Raw genomic sequence first — 20,541 nt, 5'->3', positions numbered from 1 at the left:
ACCTGTTCAATCCAAAAAGAACACAGGGATGAAGACACTACATAGGACAAATTAGGAAAGGTTTCTTTTGTTCTCTCCAAGTCCCTACCCTGAAGTGAAAGTATTTATAAAAGGATTCCTCCACAACTAATGGCCTTAAGACTCTGATGAGGAAAAAGCATATTTATGAGAAATTCTATGAATTGTAAATAGATGTGCAAAATTTGAGTCAGACAATCTGATAACATAGCATGTAAAGAAAAATCTCCCCCATAAGAAAAAATAATGTTCATGTGTAAACATGCCCACACATACCCAGAGAATTAAGTATCTGGGATTTTGAGTGTCATTAAACATCTCTATGCATCTTAGAAAAGATACACCTTAGACATTTAGTTAAAAAGCAAGCTGCATCCAATTATCAAATAATTGATAAACTGGACTTCATTAAAATTAAAAACTTCTACTCTGCAAAAGACAATGTTACAAAATGAGAAGACAAGCCACGGACTGGGAGAAAATATCTGTAAAAGACACATCTGATGAAGAACTGTTATCCAAAATATACAAAGAACTTGTAAAACTCAACAATAAAAAAACAAACAATTCAATTTAAAAAATGGTCCAAAGACCCTAACAGACACTTCACAAAGGAAGATATACAGATGGCAAGTAAGGATATGAAAAGATGCTCCAAGTCATGTTATCAGGGATATGCAAATTAAAACCATAATGAGACACCACTACACACCTATTAGAATGGCTAAAATCCAGAACACTGACAATACTACATGCTGACAAGGACATGGACCAACAGGAACCCTCATTCATGGCTGGTGGGAATGCAAAATGGTAGCCACTTTGGAAGATAGTTTAGTGGTTTCTTACAAAACTAAACAGATTCTTACCATATGAGCCCGCAATTATGCTCCTTCATATTTATCCAAAGAAGTTGAAAACTTACGTCTACACAAAAACTTACACACAGATGTTCAGAGAAGCTTTATTCATAACTGCCAAAACTTAGAAACAACCAAGATGTCCTTCAGTAGGTGAAAAGATAAGTGAACTGTGGTACATTGAGACAATGGAATATTATTCAGCATTAAAAAGTAATGAGCTATCAAAGCACGAAAAAACATGGAAGAAAATTAAATACATATTTCTAAGTGTAAGAAGTCAATCTGAAAAGGCTACATACTGTAGGATCCCAACTATACAACATTCTAGAAAAGGCAAAATTATGGAGATAGTAAAAAGATCACTAGTTGTCAGAGGTTATGGGGAGGGATGAATAGGTGTAACACAGAGGATTTTAGGGCACTGAAAATGCTCTGTATGATACCATAATAATGGATACATCTCATTATATATTTGTCCAGTCCACAGAATGTAAAACACCAAAGACTGAACCCTGATATAAAGTATGGACTTTGGGTGATCATGATATAGATTCATCAGTTGTAACAAATGTAACACTCCAGTGGGGGATGTTGATAATAGGAAAGTTATACATGTGTGAGGGCCGGGGATATATGGGAAGTCTCTGTACTTCAGCTCAATTTTGCTATGGACCTTAAACTGATCTAAAATACTAAAGTCTTAATTTTAAAAAAGCAAGTTGCACTGAATTACAGAGTTATCAGCCTATCTTCGATGGTTATCAATTGAAAATAAGTCAATAGCTATTTAAAAATTCATGATAATCTGTTCCAGGTTATGCTGTCATTACTTTCCTTTTAGTGTCAGCAAAAGAAAAATAAGATATGACATATTGGTATTCTTTCAAAAAACACAGCAGTTTTAATTTAAGAGGATACAGGGTTTATATTCTAGTTAAATTACTAGACAATCTCCTAAGAAACATTCAACATTATATGCAAAATGTAATTGGCTTCTCATTTAATTACATTAAAACTGACTAATGAAATGGATATTTTGTTTTATTAAAATATGCTTTTGTGGTAAGTTCATCATCGAAATTGGCATGGACCTAAAGGTAATCAGTATTCCAGATGCAGTCTACTGAGTAGGCTACCATCTTTCTTGCTGCATATGAATGCTTTTGAAAGTCTTTATAGATGGATCAAGCTTCAGTCAAAATTTTAAGATACTTCAAAATAAAATTTCAGCAATGGTTGTTGGGGTCAGACATGACAAGAATAAAGCATCAGTGCATTTTTATAAGAGCAGACCTTAATAAACAAAGATTTAAATTTCTAGAAACGCCACAATAAAAAGTTATGGAAACAATAAACATGGACCATTGGAGAAATGTTAAAGAGCAGACATCAGTATGGCTCCTTAAACGTTCATAAAGGGAACAAATTAGGGGAGCGGCTAGTTGTGGAGATTTGAGGGTTACTGTATCATGGTAACAATTTTTAAAAGCTTGAAAGAATTAGTGTAAGACTATAAAATTAGACACTCTGGAAAAAAGCCACAGACTATCTAATAGAGAGAGGAAAACCTTGGAGAAAAGGCCATGCAATGAAAGAAAAAAAGGAACTCAAGTGATCAGAGAGTAGCCTTAGCAGAAACAAGAGTCGGATTTGGATGCTGTGAGAGCTGTAGGAAGTGAGGCCAGTAAAGAGATATAGCCAAGCTCCTAATGAGTTCAGTAACACCGTGCATGGAACTTGGTCTTCAATGTCACCAAGCTTCTGTTCAAATAGGCAAAGGAATTTTATGACTTGAGCTTCACAATCTGAGGCCAACCTGGGCCCCTGGTCACTGCTGAACACTGGCCCTTCCTGGGCAGCATGGTCTCTTCTAAAATATGTGCCGCCCAGGAGTCCAGCTTGCCCTTTGAATCCAGACTCCACAGAGGGTTGGGCAGAGATCACTGGTTACTCCTGAGGAGTGGAAAGCTGAGAACTTTCTATTGAATCTGAATCTTCCTGCCTAACTCTCAGCCTCTTCTCTCGTTCTGCTCTTTCCATTGATGAACTACTTTGTTCTTTTTTTTTTTTTTTTTTTTTTTTTTGCGGTACACGGGCCTCTCACTGTTGTGGACTCTCCCGTTGCGGAGCACAGGCTCCGGACGCGCAGGCTCAGCGGCCATGGCTCACGGGCGCAGCCGCTCCGCAGCATGTGGGATCTTCCCAGACCGGGGCTCGAACCCGCGTCCCCTGCATCGGCAGGCGGACTCTCAACCACTGCGCCACCAGGGAAGCCCTACTTTGTTCTTGTTATTTCACCTCTTCCCTCTGTAATGGTAGCTTTCAAATCCCTAGCTTCACACTGAAATGCCAAACCAGCATCTAAATCTAACAAGATTTTTATGTTACCTCAAGCACAGGATCATCAAAATCGAACTCTTGCTCTTTTCCACCCAAAACAGCACTTCCAGGGCTCACCTCTATCTATTTCTTCTATTTCACCCTTGTGAGGTCCAGGCCAAGTCTTCATCTTAAATCCTAATGGCCAGCCACCTTTGACGAGGCCTCCCCATCTCATAGCTGAGCTATAACAAGATTTCTAAGTGAGTTTGACCCTCTAACCCATCCTATGTAGAACAACCAGACCCAATTCAACCAAGCTCTGCTCAGTAGTATTCTGGATTATCCAGGCTTCCAATTCTAATTCATTACCGCAGCAAGGACAACTTTACCATATCCCAAAATACCATTACCCTGAATTGGCCTTGAAAGACGCTGCCAACATCCCTCATAAACCCTGTCCTCAATGAGCTTACAATGCAAGTGCTCCTAACCACTGTTGTGTCAAATATCCTGTCAGCAATCTAATGAAGAGCCCATGAACTCTTTCTCATAATAAGGTTTTTAAATTCATAAAATAAAATACATAAGATTATAAAGGAAACCAATTATATTAAAAATAGTTAAGATATTCCTTTAAATCTATATGGAAACATATGAGCTCCTTCACTGATGGGTCAAATAGCTAGATTTAGCAGCAGCCTAATAATTTCCCTAAGTTTGAAGAAGTGATCTTAAACAATTTCAAGAATCTGAAATAACTGATATGATACAAAAATATTTATAATGGGCTTCCCTGGTGGCGCAGTGGTTGAGAGTCCGCCTGCCGATGCAGGGGACACGGGTTCGTGCCCCGGTCTGGGAAGATCCCACATGCCGCGGAGCGGCTGGGCCCGTGAGCCGTGGCCACTGAGCCTGCGTGTCCGGAGCCTGTGCTCCACAACGGGAGAGGCCACAACACTGAGAGGCCCGCGTACCGCAAAAAATAAAATAAAAAAATAATTGTGGTTCTGTCTGAACAGATAGACAATTGCTTGACATGAGGTCACAGTTCAAGGGAAACTGCGTGCAATAATTCAAACACTCAAGGATGACTTCTAGGGACATTAGCTGAAATTACTGAAGGTGAAAACTACTCTTCTTAACAGACATCAAGAGAAAATAAAAACAGAACTTTTTTGGAAGCAAATGTCTTGGTAATGTACATAACCAAAAGAGAAGATTTCACATCTGTCGATAAAGAATACCATTAATGGATGCTCAGAAGGAAAGATCTGACTGATATAAAAGAGCAAGAGATCCTTGAAAAAGAAGTAATTATGGAAACCGCTTTTCCGTGGACATTTACTATTCCAGTAATTGAGCAGCATTCAGGCACACTGACTTGATGATAAACATGTTTAAGATGGATAAAGTAAAGAATACTTATGATTATAAGAGGAAAATTTCAGTACAAAAAATAACAATAATCTTAATGGATATATTTTAGTATATTTCATCCATATAATTCACACAGAAAATGTTCCCAAAAGGAAAATTTATGGTAAAGGTTTTTATTGTTTGGTTTTATATGCTTAATAAATGTTCATTAAAAGTTTCCATTTGGATTTTCTTTTCATTTCATTTATTTTTGATAGTTCTCTTAACTTTATGGTATAAAATGCATTTCTAGAAACAAAAGTACAATTTACAATTTTCTGCCAATTGGAAAGAGTGCCCAGTATTAAGGATATTTTAATGTGTCACCAAAATCAGGTAACCAGTTAGGTCTTAATAAAGGTGTTGCCTCATCTTATCTGACCCTCATTGAAACATGTATTATTACCCTCAAGTTACAGACAAACAGACTGACACTCCAGGTAGCTAAGTGGATTTTTCCTTTCCTAACATCTTTGGCTCAAGAACATAATGTAGAGGAGAAAAGCACCAAGATAGGATCAGTAGAGGGAATGTGTGTGGCATTGTCCAGTCTTGGACAACAGGTATCCCTCTCCTATCAGATAGTGTGTCCTAGGCAGACAAGGGAAGGGTGACGCGAGACCAGTGATAAGTAATCTCCATAGACAGGTAAAAAAAAAATTAATGACAGGCATCTCACAGCCTTAAAACTCAGTCCTCTTAAATCCTTAGCAGATAGGCATTGGAGCTGATCCCAGAGATTTGCTCTCATGGGATGTAGGAACATTAGATATCCTAGGGTGAAATGCAGCAAGATGCAGGTTCGGGCACATTCTAGTTCCCATAGGAAACTGGAGGAAGGGACAAGCAAGAAATGAAAATTTTCTTCATCTTCTACAGCACTCTGATTTACTAGCACTGTTAATTTTTTAAAGTAACCAGTAGTGATGTTATGAATAAAGGGGAAAAAATGCATCAATGAAATGCCTTTTTGAAGACTCCATTTTCAACAAAGACACTCTCTAAAGACATGATGTGACTCACTGGAGAAGTAAAGGAGAAATTAATTATTTGATTTATTGACTACTTTAAAGACATTCCTTTTTTCTTCATCTGGATTCAAAGGCAGATAGCAAACATGTGCAAATCCGAAGCACATGACACACCCACAAATAACCAGGGTCTGCTGACCATCTGAGAACCAATCAGGCATCATTGTAACTACCACGTGCACAATGCTGTCCAGACTATCAAACCATGTTTTCACATCTGGTGGGAGCTCACAGCAACCTGGTGAGCCCTATTTAGTTAATTTTTGCTGTTATCTCCATTTGCAAATTTGTAAACTGGGTTTAACAAGTTTAAGTAACTTGTCCAACTTTTCACAACTAGAAATTGGCACCATCAGAATTTAAAGCACCCTTTTCTATCTCCAAGCCCAGTATTCTTTCTCCAGAGCAATGTTTATGAAAGTCTGATTCAAGAATCATTTGCAAAGGATCAGTAGGGATAGCCTTAAAAGGGTAAATGCTGAAACCTCACCCCAGGCTGCCTGTGCCAGAATCCGTACAGTAAGGAGCTATTCATCTGTACATTCAGTAAGTCCCTGGAGTGATTTTATACCGGCTAAAGTTTAAGAAGTCTGTTCTAGATCTTCATATGGTGCTTTTGTCTTAATAGTATCAAAGATTATTAAAGTATAACCTTAAGAGTTGATCTAGCAATTGAAAGCATGGAATCTGACATCAAGCTTCACAGATTGGAATCCTGGCTCTGTCACTTATGAGTTGTTAACTTTGGGCAGATTACTTAATCTCTCTGTTGCCTTAGTTTTTCTCAACTGTAAAACAGGGTTGAGGTAAGGTGTGGTGGCCATGAGAAGACACCTACAGACTTCCAGCCACAGGGAGTATAACGGATCAATCGACCAAGGGCCCTGGTCCCTGTGCTCCGAAATCCACAGCAGGTATTTGTACCAGTGCCCCACTTCACACAGGCTTCTCCCTGCCAGTGACAGAGCACAGGAAAGGTATTAAGGCAGGCCTTTTTCTGGAAGACACAAGACTCCTTAATGGCTAAATTGGACTCAAAGACTCCCCCATAGTCTTGCCTAGCTTTCCCCAAACTGATGGCAATCTCATCAGATCCTTCCACCTAAACTTCCTTCCCTTTCTCTCTCACTTGAGTTGAAACTTGGAAATAGAGACACAGATGTAGGGAACAAACGTATGGACACCAAGGGGGGAAAGCCGGGGGGGAGGGGAGAATGAACTGGGAGATTGGGATTGACATATATACACCAATAATGTATAAAATAGATAACTAATAAGAACCTGCTGTATAATAATAATAATAAAATTTAAAAAAGAAAAAAGCCTAGCAGGTCTTCTAGCCTCTTCCAACTCACTCCCCATTTTCCCTCATAGGCATTTTCCCTAATTAAATGCTTGTCTGTACAGCCCTGCCTTGGCATTTGCTTCTGGAAGGACTTAAACTAATACACAAGGATAAAGGGAGGTAAATTGTAAAATGTATTTAGACTAATACCTGATACATAACGAGTGCTCAGTGAACAGTCGACATACTATCATCATTACTCTTACTTCTGCTATTACTACTGTCATTATTGCAATTATCATAGGAAGTAGATTTTTTTTCCTCACCACTAAGTGATATCACCACCACGATATCATTGATTTGATTCTGCAGAACTCAGTTTATATAAAAGGACTTTGCAGATATTCTTAAAATTAAGAATCGAAAAAGAAGCATAATTCTTCTGTGTAAAGCTATAGAGTTAAAATTAAATGACAAACTCTAAAGCACAATACAGATGTGCATTAGTTATAACATCTGTTTCTGCACACCCAACCCTCATCCTTAGGGACAATGTTCCCAAAAATGATAGCGGAAATTACAATGATGTCTCTGCTAGAGAATCTCTAGGCCAGTCCAGACCTACGTATGTACCTGAAACTCACTAAATTGGGAATAAACTCTAAATATAATATTTTATTGGGGTGAAAGAAAGAAGATATCTTTCCTCACACACTTGTGATGTATATGATACTTGACCATGATCCCAAACAAAGCAACCAGAAATATAAAGAAATAAAGAGAGCTATCTAAAAATAAAACAAAACAAAAATCCCCAAACCTTCAGGTTTCATATCAAATTGGGCCTCACAATTGGCGATGACTCAAAACAAAAAAGAAAACATTCCTGTCCAAAACATCAAGTGATCATGCCAATGATTTACATCCTTTATCAGAAAAAAAAAGTCATTTATTATCACCATTATCAGATGGCTTGAAGGGAAACAAAAAAAAGACTAGTAGGACAGCCACGACAGTCATGTGCTTTCCACTTAGGCCTGTGGTTGAAACATAAAAATTCGGTACATCTAAAAATTGTTCTATCTGGTATTCTGAGTTTTGAAGAAATGGATAAAAACTTACAAAGGGATTGGTCCTTTAATAAAAGGTTTGCTGCCATGTTAGATCAACCAAATACCAACTACAAAATACTACTACTGGAATCCAAAGCCCTATGTTTGCAAAACAGACAGCAGTGTAGTTTTTCATACTCCAGTAGTTTTATATTTGTGGGGTTCCTGGTAGCACATGAGAACATATACACCATGAAAGTGTTTTGGGTAGCTCCAGTGAGAACTCCATGGTATATTTGTGCTATGCTCAGAAAAACAAAAAGCCACTGAGTTCCAACATACATATTTAGAGGGTACACAGCATATTAAGGCCCCTTGGCTCTAGAGAAGCCAGATAGGGGGAAAAAAGGACTGTAACAGGAGGCTGCCAAAGAGGAAATGGGAAGGGTAGGAGAAGACATGGAAGGAGAGAACACTAAGAAAGTCGTAAGCAAAAGTTTCACTTTGAGATGCTTTCAGCCAGTTAAAGATGGCTATGCCAACTACTTTACATGTCAGACTTTGAATAAAATGTTAAAGTATTTGTTCCCTTATCTTCCTCTTGTTCTTCTTATCCCAAAGGTGTTGAGGACTAATTTTAGGCTCTCAGATTTTCTCAAGCGCTGAACAGTCACCCTGCCATTTGCAATAGGCCGAGAGACTTGCCTAAATCTCTCATCTTTCTTGGTTCTCAGGAAATTTTTCTTTTGTGATACAGCTGCAGTAGCAATTACACATGACTCCTTGTGGAGACCTTCTTCACACCATCCTACAAACTCCCCTCCGGTGGGGAGAGACTCAGTGTTTTGGGAAGCAATTTTGTCTCCAAGTGTATCTATCACCTCCACGCCTCTGGCGGCAGCTGAACAGTGGTGGTTTATGTGAGGTGCTTCTGTGATGGCATATTTCAGACGATTCCTCAGGGATTCTGGCCCTGACGCTCAACTCTGAATCGTGAGCAAACCAGTTTATGGTGAGAGCTATGGAAGAGGAGAGAGGAGCATTCATAACTTAAGAAATGCCTACCCTCTTCTTCTTCTGAATTCTTTTCTTCAAGCAATGTTCTGTTTTTAATTCTTAGCAATATTTTTCCTTAGCTATAAAGATGTTGACATTAAAAAGTGTATCTGGGGCTTCCCTGGTGGCGCAGTGGCTGGGAGTCCGCCTGCCGATGCAGGGGATGTGGGTTCGTGCCCCGGTCCGGGAGGATCCCTCGTGCCGCGGAGCAGCTGGGCCTGTGAGCCATGGCCGCTGGGCCTGCGCGTCCGGAGCCTGTGCTCCGCGACGGGAGAGGCCACAGCGGTGGGAGGCCCGCGTACCGCAAAAAAAAAAAAAAAAAAAAAAGTGTATATGATATACTTTTTAACTTAAAAAGCAATCTTTTTTTAACTTGAAATCTGTTTCTTATTTTTTTTAATAAGTAACAAAATATAGCAGGTAGCAATTAGTAAAAAAGAAAAAAGAAATATGGCCTGTCTTTTGTATATGCCATTCAATATTACTGGAGAATTGCATTTACTATACCTGTCAGTGCTAAAATCAGGGACAATAAAAACTCAGCATAATTCACTTACTCCCCTGGATTCAAGGGAATTGTCACTGCTAGGGATTTAGAAAACCAGACTTTGAGCTTCCCTTCTCACACAAAATAGGCTACTAAGCCACACTGTGAAGTGGGAAACGTTTCTTTTTATAGCTTTCCATCCTTCTTTTAACATTGCCTACAGAATGGATAGCTCTTGTTTTGCCTTTTTATGATCAATGCCTTCTTCTTACGTTCATAGAACCTCAAATTTCCTGGGGGACTTACTCTTTCCTCACTTGTAGTCCCTGTTCTATCAAGGGCTAAGCCTACTTCCTAGGTCTGGACAACCAGAATAACAGTCGATGGTTCAGAGACGGGAATAAAGCCCAACCCAGGCCAATTGAGGAGAACCTCCAACTTCCAATTACGATTTTGAAAAAGATACTCTATTTGATAGAGTTACTCTGAGGAAAAATGATAAGTCTGAAGTCACTAGTGACCTAGTTACTAGTTACTAGCCACATCATGGGAAGAATCTGCCCGAGAATGAAGCCAACAGAAACTGGGACTTCCCTGGTGGTCCAGTGGTTAAGACTCCATGCTTCCACTGCAGGGGGCACAGGTTCAATGCCTGGTTAGGGAACTAAGATTCCACATGCCACGTAGGGAGCGGCCCCAGAAAAAAAAAAAAAAAAGCTATACAAGCCATGAAAATGAGGAAGACAGATCCCTGGCTACATAATTTGAGTAAGTGAATGTAGCCATTTATGAAGCCATATTACTCCTAGAATTTTAAATACATTTCTTTCCTAGTTTAAGTCAAATAGTGTTGGATTTCTGTGATCACAACCAAAAGAGTACTTCCTGATAAAATCTAATACCTACTGATTTGTCTCCCATGTAAACAAAGCTCTTATTTATCCTTCATTTGTTAAGGGACATATATTTTCATGCCCTACAAAGACACGGTGTTCATAAAGCCAGCCTCCTTTCCATTTCCATCAAGGAAATATAGTTCTCCGTTTTTGTTCTTGTTTTCTCTTAGTTATGATCTATGCTAATGATTATCTATTGAACTGATTAGAGTTACGGCGTAATTGGCTGAAAATAGTTGGCTGTTGCACTTGCATCAGTCACATGTGTTAAAAGTAGTATGTAATACGGAACTTCACGCATAATAATGGAACTGATTAAGAAGGTATTTTTGACCAAAATGACAGAGGAAGTACGGGGAGGAATCTTCTGAGTTGTTCAGTGTGGAGTAAAATATGGTTTACGAGGTGATGGCTCCAGCTACAATGCTGTAAGCTCATTCCATACTTTCTCTAATTACAATTAAAATTCCTGGATAGCATGCATAAGGCCCCTATCTGATAACACTAAAAGTAAATAATAGAACTAGGAGCGTGACCAACATGGTACAGACATTCCTGTGTTTTTCCCTCCCATACCTCCGAGCTTGAACTCCACAAAGTCCTGAATCCCAAGACCATGCAGCAGATGCAATCAGGACACACTTCAAGAGAAATTTGCTTCTTCTCTCTTCATGGCCAGAAAACCAGGAAGACGCCCCCATGTGGTATGGATATGTGGGGGGGAAGACTGGTTTAATTTAATATTTGTTACTCTCCTGTGCTGGTCCCAGGCAAGGCTCAGTCATGAGACAATACTCCCGTGCAGATTTTTGGATAATTGGAAAGGATATATTTCTCTATGACTAGAGGAACTGGGAAATGGGGTCTTGTGATCTCAAGTGTCTTTCTTCCTTCCCTCTCCTTCCTCTGTCACCAAGTCAGTCACAGGACTGGCTATCTAAAGATAAGATAAGCACAGTTCCGAATAAGAAAAATTACCAGTGATAATGAGGGACATTACAAAATGATCAAAAAAGGGTTAATTCATGAAGAAAATATAAAAATCCTAAATGTATCTGCACCTAATAACATATTCAAAATATGTGAAGCAAAAATGAATGCAGCTGGGGCTTCCCTGGTGGCGCAGTGGTTGAGAGTCCGCCTGCCGATGCAGGGGACGCGGGTTTGTGCCCCGGTCCGGGAATATCCCACATGCTGCGGAGCGGCTGGGCCCGTGAGCCATGGCCGCTGAGCCTGCGCGTCCGGAGCCTGTGCTCCGCAACGGGAGAGGCCACAGCAGTGTGAGGCCCGCGTACCGCAAAACAAACAAACAAACAAACAAAAACCAGATATCATGATTGTTTAAAAAAAAAAATGAATGCAACTAAGAGGACAAGTAGGCAAATCCATAATTATACTTGGAGACTTCAACACGCATCTCTCAGTAATCAAAGATCAAATAGAAAGAAAGTCAAGAAGGATAAAGAAGTCCTGAAGCACAATATCAATCAACTTGACCTAATTAACATTCATAAAGCACTCCACTTAACAATAGCATAATACATGTTCTTTTCAAGTCCACATGGAATATTCAATGAGACAATATACTGGGTCATAAAAACAAACTTTAATAACTTTTTAATTGAAAAAATGCGAGGTATTATTCTCTGATCATAACAAAATCGAACCAAAAATCAATAACAGAAAGGTATCTGAAAAATCTCCAAATATTTGAAAGTTAAAAACACACTTCCAAATAATCTATGCGTCAAAGAGTAAGTCTCAAGGAAGTTAGAAAATATTCTGAATTGGATTCTCTTTGCACGTGGCCAAGATGACAGAGTAGAAAGACCCTGAGCTCACCTCTTCTCATGACCACACCAAAATCACAACTATCTGTAGAACAACCATCAGTGAAAAGGACTGGAACCTACCAGAAAATATTTTGAATTGAATAAAAATAAACGTATATCATATTAAAAGTTATGGGACGAATCTAAAATGGTGCTAGAAGACAACTTATATCATTTAATGTTTCTATTAGAAATGAAGAACACTCTCAAATGGATAATTGAAGTTTCTAGCCTAAGACACTAGAAAAAGAACATGTGGAACTTAAGCAAGTAGAATGAAGTAAATAACGAAAATAAAATAGAAAAAGAGGGGCTTCCTTGGTGGCACAGTGGTTAGGAATCCGCCTGCCGATGCAGGGGACACGGGTTCGAGCCCTGGTCCGGGAAGATCCCACATGCCACGGAGCATCTAAGCCCATGTGCCACAACTACTGAGCCTACGCTCTAGAGCCCGCGAGCCACAACTACTGAAGCCCGCGCACCTAGAGCCCATCCTCCGCAACAAGAGAAGCCAACGCAATGAGAAGCCCAAGCACCACAACAAAGAGTAGCCCCCGCTTGCTGCAACTAGAGAAAGCCCACGTGCAGCAACAAAGACCCAACGCAGCCAAAAATAAATAAAATAAAATAAATTTAAAATAGAAAACAAAAAAAAATCAATAAAACCAAAAGCAGCTTCTTTGAAAAGATCAACAAAATTGGTAGAATTCTGTCCAGATTGACAAAGAAAAAAGCAGGAAGGCACAAACTATCAATACCAGAATATATCACTACAAATTCCACAGACATTAAAATAATTATAGGGGAATTCTAAGAATGACTTTATGGCCATAAATTCAACAACTTAGATGATGTGGACCAATTGAAAGACACACTACCAAACTCACTCGAGAAGAAAGAAATAATTTGAATAGCTCTATATCTATTTAAAAACTTTAATTCATAATTTTAAACTTCTAACAAAGAAAACTCCAGGCCCAGATGGTTTCTCTGGTGAATTTTACCACGCAGGTAAGAAAACAATAATAATACCAATTCCTCACAATTTCTTCCAAAAAACAGAAAAGAAGAGAATACTACTCAACTCATTTTATGATGCCAGCAGGACTCTGACAACAAAGCCAGACAAGGACAATATAAGAAATGAAAACTACAGACCAATATCCTTCATAAATACAGATATAAAAGACCTCAACGAAATATCAGAAGTCAAATCCAGCAATATATAAAATGAAACTCAGACTAAGACAAAGTAGGGTTTATCTCAGAAATGCAAGGCTGATTCATTATGAGAAAATAAATCAATGTAATCCATCATATTAACAGACTAAGGAAGAAAATGACATTAATCATGCCAATAGATAAAGAAAATTTTTTGGTGGAATTCAATATTAATTCACAGCAGTAAAAACTCTTAGCAAACTAGAAATAAAAGGGATCTTCCTTAACCTGATTAAGGATCTCTATAAAAACATGAAGCTAACATCATAATTAATGATCAAAGAATTAATGCTTTCCTGCTAAAATGGGCACCAAGGTAAGGATATCCACTTTCACCATTCGTATCCAACACTGTATAAAAGCCCTAGTCATTGAAATAAGGCACAATAGAAGAAATAAAATACATAGATTGAAAAATAAGTGAAGCTGTCTCTACTCACAAGCAACATCACTTGTCTGTATAGAAAATTTCAGGGCATCTACAGAAAGCTCCTGGACCTAATAAGTGAGTTCAACATGTTTGCAGGATTCAAGGTCAATACATTAAAATAAATCACATTTCTTTACAGTAAGCAACGAACAATTGAAAATCAAAATTTGAACAGATATTTCAAAAGTTCCAAATAGACATTTTTCCAAAGAAGACACACAGATGGCCAACAGGTACATGAAAAGATGCATCAGTAATAATCAGGGAAATGAAAATCAAAACCACAGTAAGATACCACCTCATACCTGCCAAAATGGCTATTAGCAAAAAGACAACAAATAACAAATGTTGGCAAGGATGTGAAGAAAAAGGAACCCTTGTGCACTGCTGGTGGGAATGTAAATTGGTGTAGCCACTATGGAAAGAAGTATGGAAGTTCCTCAAAAAATTAAAAATAGAAATACCATATGATTCAGCAATTCCACTTCTGGGTATTTATCTCAAGAAAACAAAAACACTAAATTGAAAAAATAGATGCATCCCCATGTTCATTGCAGAATTATTTATAATAGTCAAGATATGGAAGCAACCTAAATACCCACTGATGGATGAACAGATGAAGAAGATACAGTAGCCATATGCAATGGAATACTACTCAGCCATAAAAAAGAATAAAATAGTGCCATTTGTGACAACATGGATGGACCTTGAGGGAATTATGCTAAGTCAGCTAGAGAAAGACAAATACCAGATGAGCTCTCTTATATGTGGACTCTGTTTTTCAAAAAGCTTATAGATACAGAGGATTGGTGGCTGCTAGAGGCAGGGGGTGAGGGGTAGCAGAAATGGATCAAAAAGTTTTTAACAGTGATGTTCATAAATGCTCATAAGAAAACTATTAGAATTTAAACACTATTGACATTACAATAATCATACTTGTAGGGTTCTGTTATGCACATACATTGGGCATGCTTGGAAAGAGGGAGAGAAGGAGGGAGGGAGGGAGGGAGGGAGGGAAGGAAGGAAGGAAGAAAGGAAGGGAGGGAGGGAGGGAGGGAGGGAGGGGAAGGAGGAAGGAAGGAAAAGCAAGCACATAGGTGGGCAAGCCTGCCAGATAATTCAAAAAAAAAGAAAGAAAAAGAAAACCAAAAATTGTGTAAAATACTCCAAAACATGAAATACTTAGGGATAAAAATGTAACAAAATATTATGTGCTACATCTGTTGCTGAAAACTCAAAAACACAGATGTAGGAAAGTAAAGAAGAATGCAAATAAGTGAGGGATATACCATGTGTGCTGATTGGAAACCTCAATATTTTAAGAGTTTAATTTTCCTCAAATCTCCCCCAAATTGATCTATGAATATAACACAACTGCAATAAAAATTCTAGCAGGATTTTTGTTGTTGCTGTTAGAGATATTGACAAAGTGGTTCTAAATTTTAATGAAATGCAAAGGAACTAAAGTGGCCAAAACAATTTTGAAAAATAAGAACAAAATTGGAGGACTCATTTAATTTTTCAAACACTTATTATAAAGTTACAAAACAAGACAGTGGTATTGCTGAAAGGACAGTTAAATAGATCAATGGAATAGGAGACTTCAGATACAGACAATAGAAATTGGTTTTTGACAACAGTGCAAAAGCAAGTCAATGGAGAAAGAACAGCCTTTTCAACAAATGGTGCCAATGGAACATCCATAAACAAACAAAAAAAAGATAATGGTAATCTCTACTTATACCTCATACGTTAAATAAAATTTAACTCAAAATGGATCCTACACTTAAATGGAAAATATGAAACTATTAAACTTAGAAGACAACACAGAAGATCTTTGAAACCTTGGGTTAGGCAAAGAGTTTTTAGATACATCAAATCACAACCCATAAAATTAAAAATTGATAAATTTGACTTTATCAAAATTAAAAACTTTTGCAAAAAACTTCTGCAAAAAAAACAACAAATGAAAAGACTAACTACATACTGGGAAAATACAGCCACAAATCATATATCCAACAAAGTACTAATGTCCTGAATACATACATATATATATATACACACACACACACACATATATAGTATTCACACACATGCACACATAAACCTCAGAACTCAACAGAAAGGCAACAAATAACTCAATTAAAAACTAGATTAAATATTTTAACAGATATTTCCCCAAAAAAGATATATATATGGCAAATAAGCACATGAAAAGATGCTCAACCTCTTTAGCCATTAGGTAAATGCAAATTAAAAACACAATGAGATATCACTACAAACGTACTAAAATGGCTAAAATCTAAACACTAACCATTACAGGTACTGGCAAAGTTGTAGATAACTGGAACTCTTATTCTGGTGGAACTGCAAAATGGTGTAATTACACTGGTAAATAGTTCAGCAGTTTCTTGTAATGTTAAGTACATACATATACCCAGCAATTCCTACTTCTGGTTGTTTAACCATCTACTTCTAGCTATTTACCCTAGAGAAACACCATCTTATGTTCACACAAAACTTGTAAACAAATATTTACAGCAGCATTATTTTTACTCACTGAAAGTTAGAAACAACCCACTTGTCCTTCAGGGGGTGAATGGATAAACAACCAGGGGTGTAGTCATACAATGGAATGATATTCAGAAATAAAAAGATATGGACTTCTGGGCTTCCCTGGTGGCGCAGTGGTTGAGAGTCCGCCTGCCGAAGCAGGGAACACGGGTTCGTGCCCCGGTCCGGGAAGATCCCATGTGCCGCAGAGCGGCTGGGCCCGTGAGCCATGGCCGCTGAGCCTGCGTGTCCGGAGCCTGTGCTCCGCAACTGGAAAGGTCACAGCAGTGAGAGGCCCGCGTACCGCAAAAAAAAAAAAAAAAAAAAAAGATAAGGACTTCTAATGCAGTCAACAACATGGATGAATCCTAAACATATTATGTAAATGAAAGTAGCCAGGCTTAAAAGATGAAATACTGTATGCTTCCATTTATATGATACCCTGGAAACAGCATGACCAATTCAGAGGTCGAAGTTGCTAGAGGTTAGTGATGGAGGAAGGCCTGGACCACAAACGGGCAGCACGTAATTTCTTGGAGTGATGGAACCGTTCTGTATCCTGATTGTGTTGGTGAATTTGTCAAAATTCACAGAACAATATACCAAAAAGGACAAAAATTAAATTTTACTGTACGTAAATTTTGAAAAGTAAAATTTTTTAAAATCTGGTTTATCATGCTGGCTCTGCCATTATTGTGCTAAGTGATCGCAGATACTCACATCATCTCTCTGAGATGCAAGTTTCTTAGATGGAATAAGAGGGTGTTGGTCTAAGTTCTTTTCCAAGTTTAGCCACCTGGGATTGAAATTATACAATGCAAATACCTGTCTACTCTCTAATTAAGCTTAGTATGCATTCTACAAAGGGAAGTCATTCTGCAGTTTATGAGGGTTTTTTTTTTTTTTCTCAGTAAGGCTTCCACTCAGCCCAAAGGAGCCTCATCAACACAATCATCCTCTGAGCTATGTACACTGCCTGAACTCACAAGATAATTCAATAATTCCACATTATGAAGCCCGCCAAATAACACAAAGAACTATACAATTGCAAATTACTATTTCTGCCCTACAGCAAACTTTCCAAAGAGAAATAAAACCCTTAGGGGAAAAACACAGAGTGAGTTTTTCAGCCTCAGGGAAGGATATAGAATCTATGGATATATAACAACACTGAATAAATGATATTAACTCCATCATTCAGAGCTCTGCTTCACACCCTGTCATTTGCACTGTGGATTAAACACAGGATACAACTGTCATCATTATGTAATTTCTTGCAACATTGCTATGTTTTAATTACACAGATTATGGAACAGAATATAAATAGGAAACAAGACCTCTCCTTCCAGGAAACCAGAACCTACTAATCAAAAAGGAACATTTCCAGGTCTCTGCCAGATACAGAAGGCTAAGAGAAAGGGGCAAATTCCTTGAAAAATGAGGATCATAGTAATTCCATTTCTAAGTACCTATCCTAAATAAACCACATGCAAAAATATTCCCTGCAGTATTATTTATAATAGTGGAAAATTATAAGTAATCTGTCTACCATTCAGAGGCTGGCTAAATAATCTGTGATATAATCATACAATTCTAAAAGCAAATAAATGAATTAAAGATACATACATCGAATTGATAATTCCCTAAGAAATATTGAGAGGCAGAAATAATATTGTAGAACAATGTCATTTCCTTTTTCAAAAGGACACACACAACAGTTCTGTACATCATCTATAGATATATATTAGAATTATTTTGAAGAGTACACACCAAATTCATAACAAAGTTGACTCTCGGAGAAGAGGCTGGTACTGGGTTTAAAACAAAAGAGCTTTTAAGAAAAAATGTATTCACGTATTTTTCTGTATAATTAAAAATTACTTTCAAACAAAGGATGCAGTGAACACTACCAAAGAGAGCTGGTTCATCAGGACATTCACCCAAGGCCAATTTAGAAAGATCCTAAAGACACATCACCTAGCGAAACAATGTCAGAGGATAGAATGCTCAGCCTTGCAAGAAAGGCTTTGCTCACGACCCAGGCTATTTTAATTGGGGAGCTGCATTTTAGGAATTAGGAGTCCATGCTACATTGTTCAACCACACAGTCCTGAAATGATCTCCAACATTACGTTTTCAAGTCTTTTGAGCAGATCATGATTTAATTTCACTCCCACCACCCACCTGACTCGCAGCGTACATCCTTCACCACCTAATGGCCCCAAAGCACAAAATGACACATTTATTTTTAAATGTAGAGTGAATGAAAACTAATTTTGTTTGAGAATACCATGATACCCTTTGGGATAATTAGGAGGACCCTGCGGTGTCACAAAAGCAGAGCTGGGAAAGCATTGGCTTGTATCGTTGCCATGGGAATATGCCTTCTACAACCATCCAGTTCTAGAGAGAGCAGGAGACGGGAGAAATCTCGTAAGGGCTGTAAATAGGGCAAGGCAGAGTCACTAAGTAAATAATACCAGTGGGTCAGAAGCTTTGCCTTCCCCTGTCTGTCCCGGCAACAAGACATGAGAGGAAGGAAGACAGAGAATCTGAACTGGTTATCAGATTGCACTGAGTCCACTCTGCTCAGGTCCATTTTGCAGAATTACATGCAGAGGGAGAAGGAGGGACTGGGGGGTGGGACTGCTATTCTCTGCAGTTGCCCAAACCTGTCACTGACCAACTGTGTGATTACAACGCAGGGGGTCCAGAGCTCCGCTTTCCTTTCTGCTGTTAAGAGTATCAGCCCCTCCACGGAGGTGTATTATGTTTCCCAATTTTAATTTTAGCATCTACACTTTGGCAATTTGCATTCAAATGTGTTGTCAGAGAACTTCCAGAAATCTTTAATAGGAAGACCGATTTGCATTTTAATATGCTGCTAAAGAATTTGAAAATATCTTTTTTTAGTGTGAATACATATTACCAGAGGAATGGCCACACTTAAAGAAATTATAATTACCTGGGTACAATTTAAACAGAGCTGGCTTTCAGAAGCCCTGTGGTTTTGTTGGACTTTGCTAAAAGTTCCTTGTAAAACAGAGAGTCGGAAAGAAAAAGGAAACCTTCTGATTGATGAGACTTTAAAGGTAGAATTGATACCTTCAAAAGTACAGAAATCCAAGCAGAGAAGTGAGTACACAAGGGTTGAGGTAGGTTAGTTAAAAGAAAGGAAGGTCGTCTGAAAGAGGAAACTGGAAGATAGCATTTTCCTTGCTGTCCCTTGCCAGTGCCTCACCCAACCCTTTCTTCTCGGCTGAAGTCCAAAGGCTGAATTCAGACAGGTCAAGTCCCAACAACATGTAGAGCAAATGTTTCTGCCCACCCTTCTCATTTACTATTTCATAAGCACAATCATTATCCTGGACTGTGGAGAAATACTGATGAGGTCACGACCTCACATTCAGAACAATAAAAAATATTATACATCCCATTCCTTCTGCCTCCTCATTCACAATAACTCTGGGTTACCTTGTCTTAGCAACCTCTACACACTTTTGCAACTGTTAATTGCTGCACTGTTATAGTGACCTTTAACCTTCCCAAGCTACCTGTCTCCTACACATTCTTGCTCCCTGAAGACTTCTTACCATAAATGCCACACACTCTGAGCTGGATTGAAGAAGGAGAAAAGGGGGAGGAGAAGGAAGAAGGGACAGAGGAGAAAAAGAAGTAAAAAGAGGATGATGAGAAAGGTAAGGAGAAAGAGAAAAGAAGGAGGAAAAGAAGGAAAAATTCAGAAAGTCTGTCTTCTGGAAAACCTTTTAACCTTTCTCCTGAAAATGCCCACGTGGTTTTAAATAACTAATGTCTCCTTTTATTGAATGAAATTCCCTTTAGAAGCCCCCAGATGAGTTTATTTTGCAAATGGTGCTTTTGTATTGTTAAAAAATAAGACAACCGGCCCAATAATGGGATTGCTTATGCTAAGCCCCGCATCAAATGGAGACTTAATTGAGTTTTTGGCTCTGCCAGAAATGGAATCTCAAACCAGCCAATCAGGAGACAGCCGATGAGTATTAGTCAGGTCATCTACCTGTCAGACCCCTGCCATCCCCTAAAGGAAAGTCACCTTG

General features: G+C 38.5%; 1 protein-coding gene across 1 annotated transcript in view; it reads right to left on the bottom strand.

Moving 5' to 3' along the window:
- Positions 1-20,541, bottom strand: part of KCTD16 (potassium channel tetramerization domain containing 16) — a 263,768-nt gene that overhangs the window by 175,778 nt on the left and 67,449 nt on the right. The gene's annotated exons all lie outside the window — the stretch shown is intronic.

Source organism: Monodon monoceros, unplaced genomic scaffold, assembly GCF_005190385.1.
Source record: "Monodon monoceros isolate NGI ecotype Baffin Bay Population unplaced genomic scaffold, NGI_Narwhal_1 Super_Scaffold_12, whole genome shotgun sequence".
In the NCBI taxonomy this organism is placed as follows: Eukaryota; Metazoa; Chordata; class Mammalia; order Artiodactyla; family Monodontidae; genus Monodon; species Monodon monoceros.
This window is presented reverse-complemented; position numbering and strand designations above follow the sequence as displayed.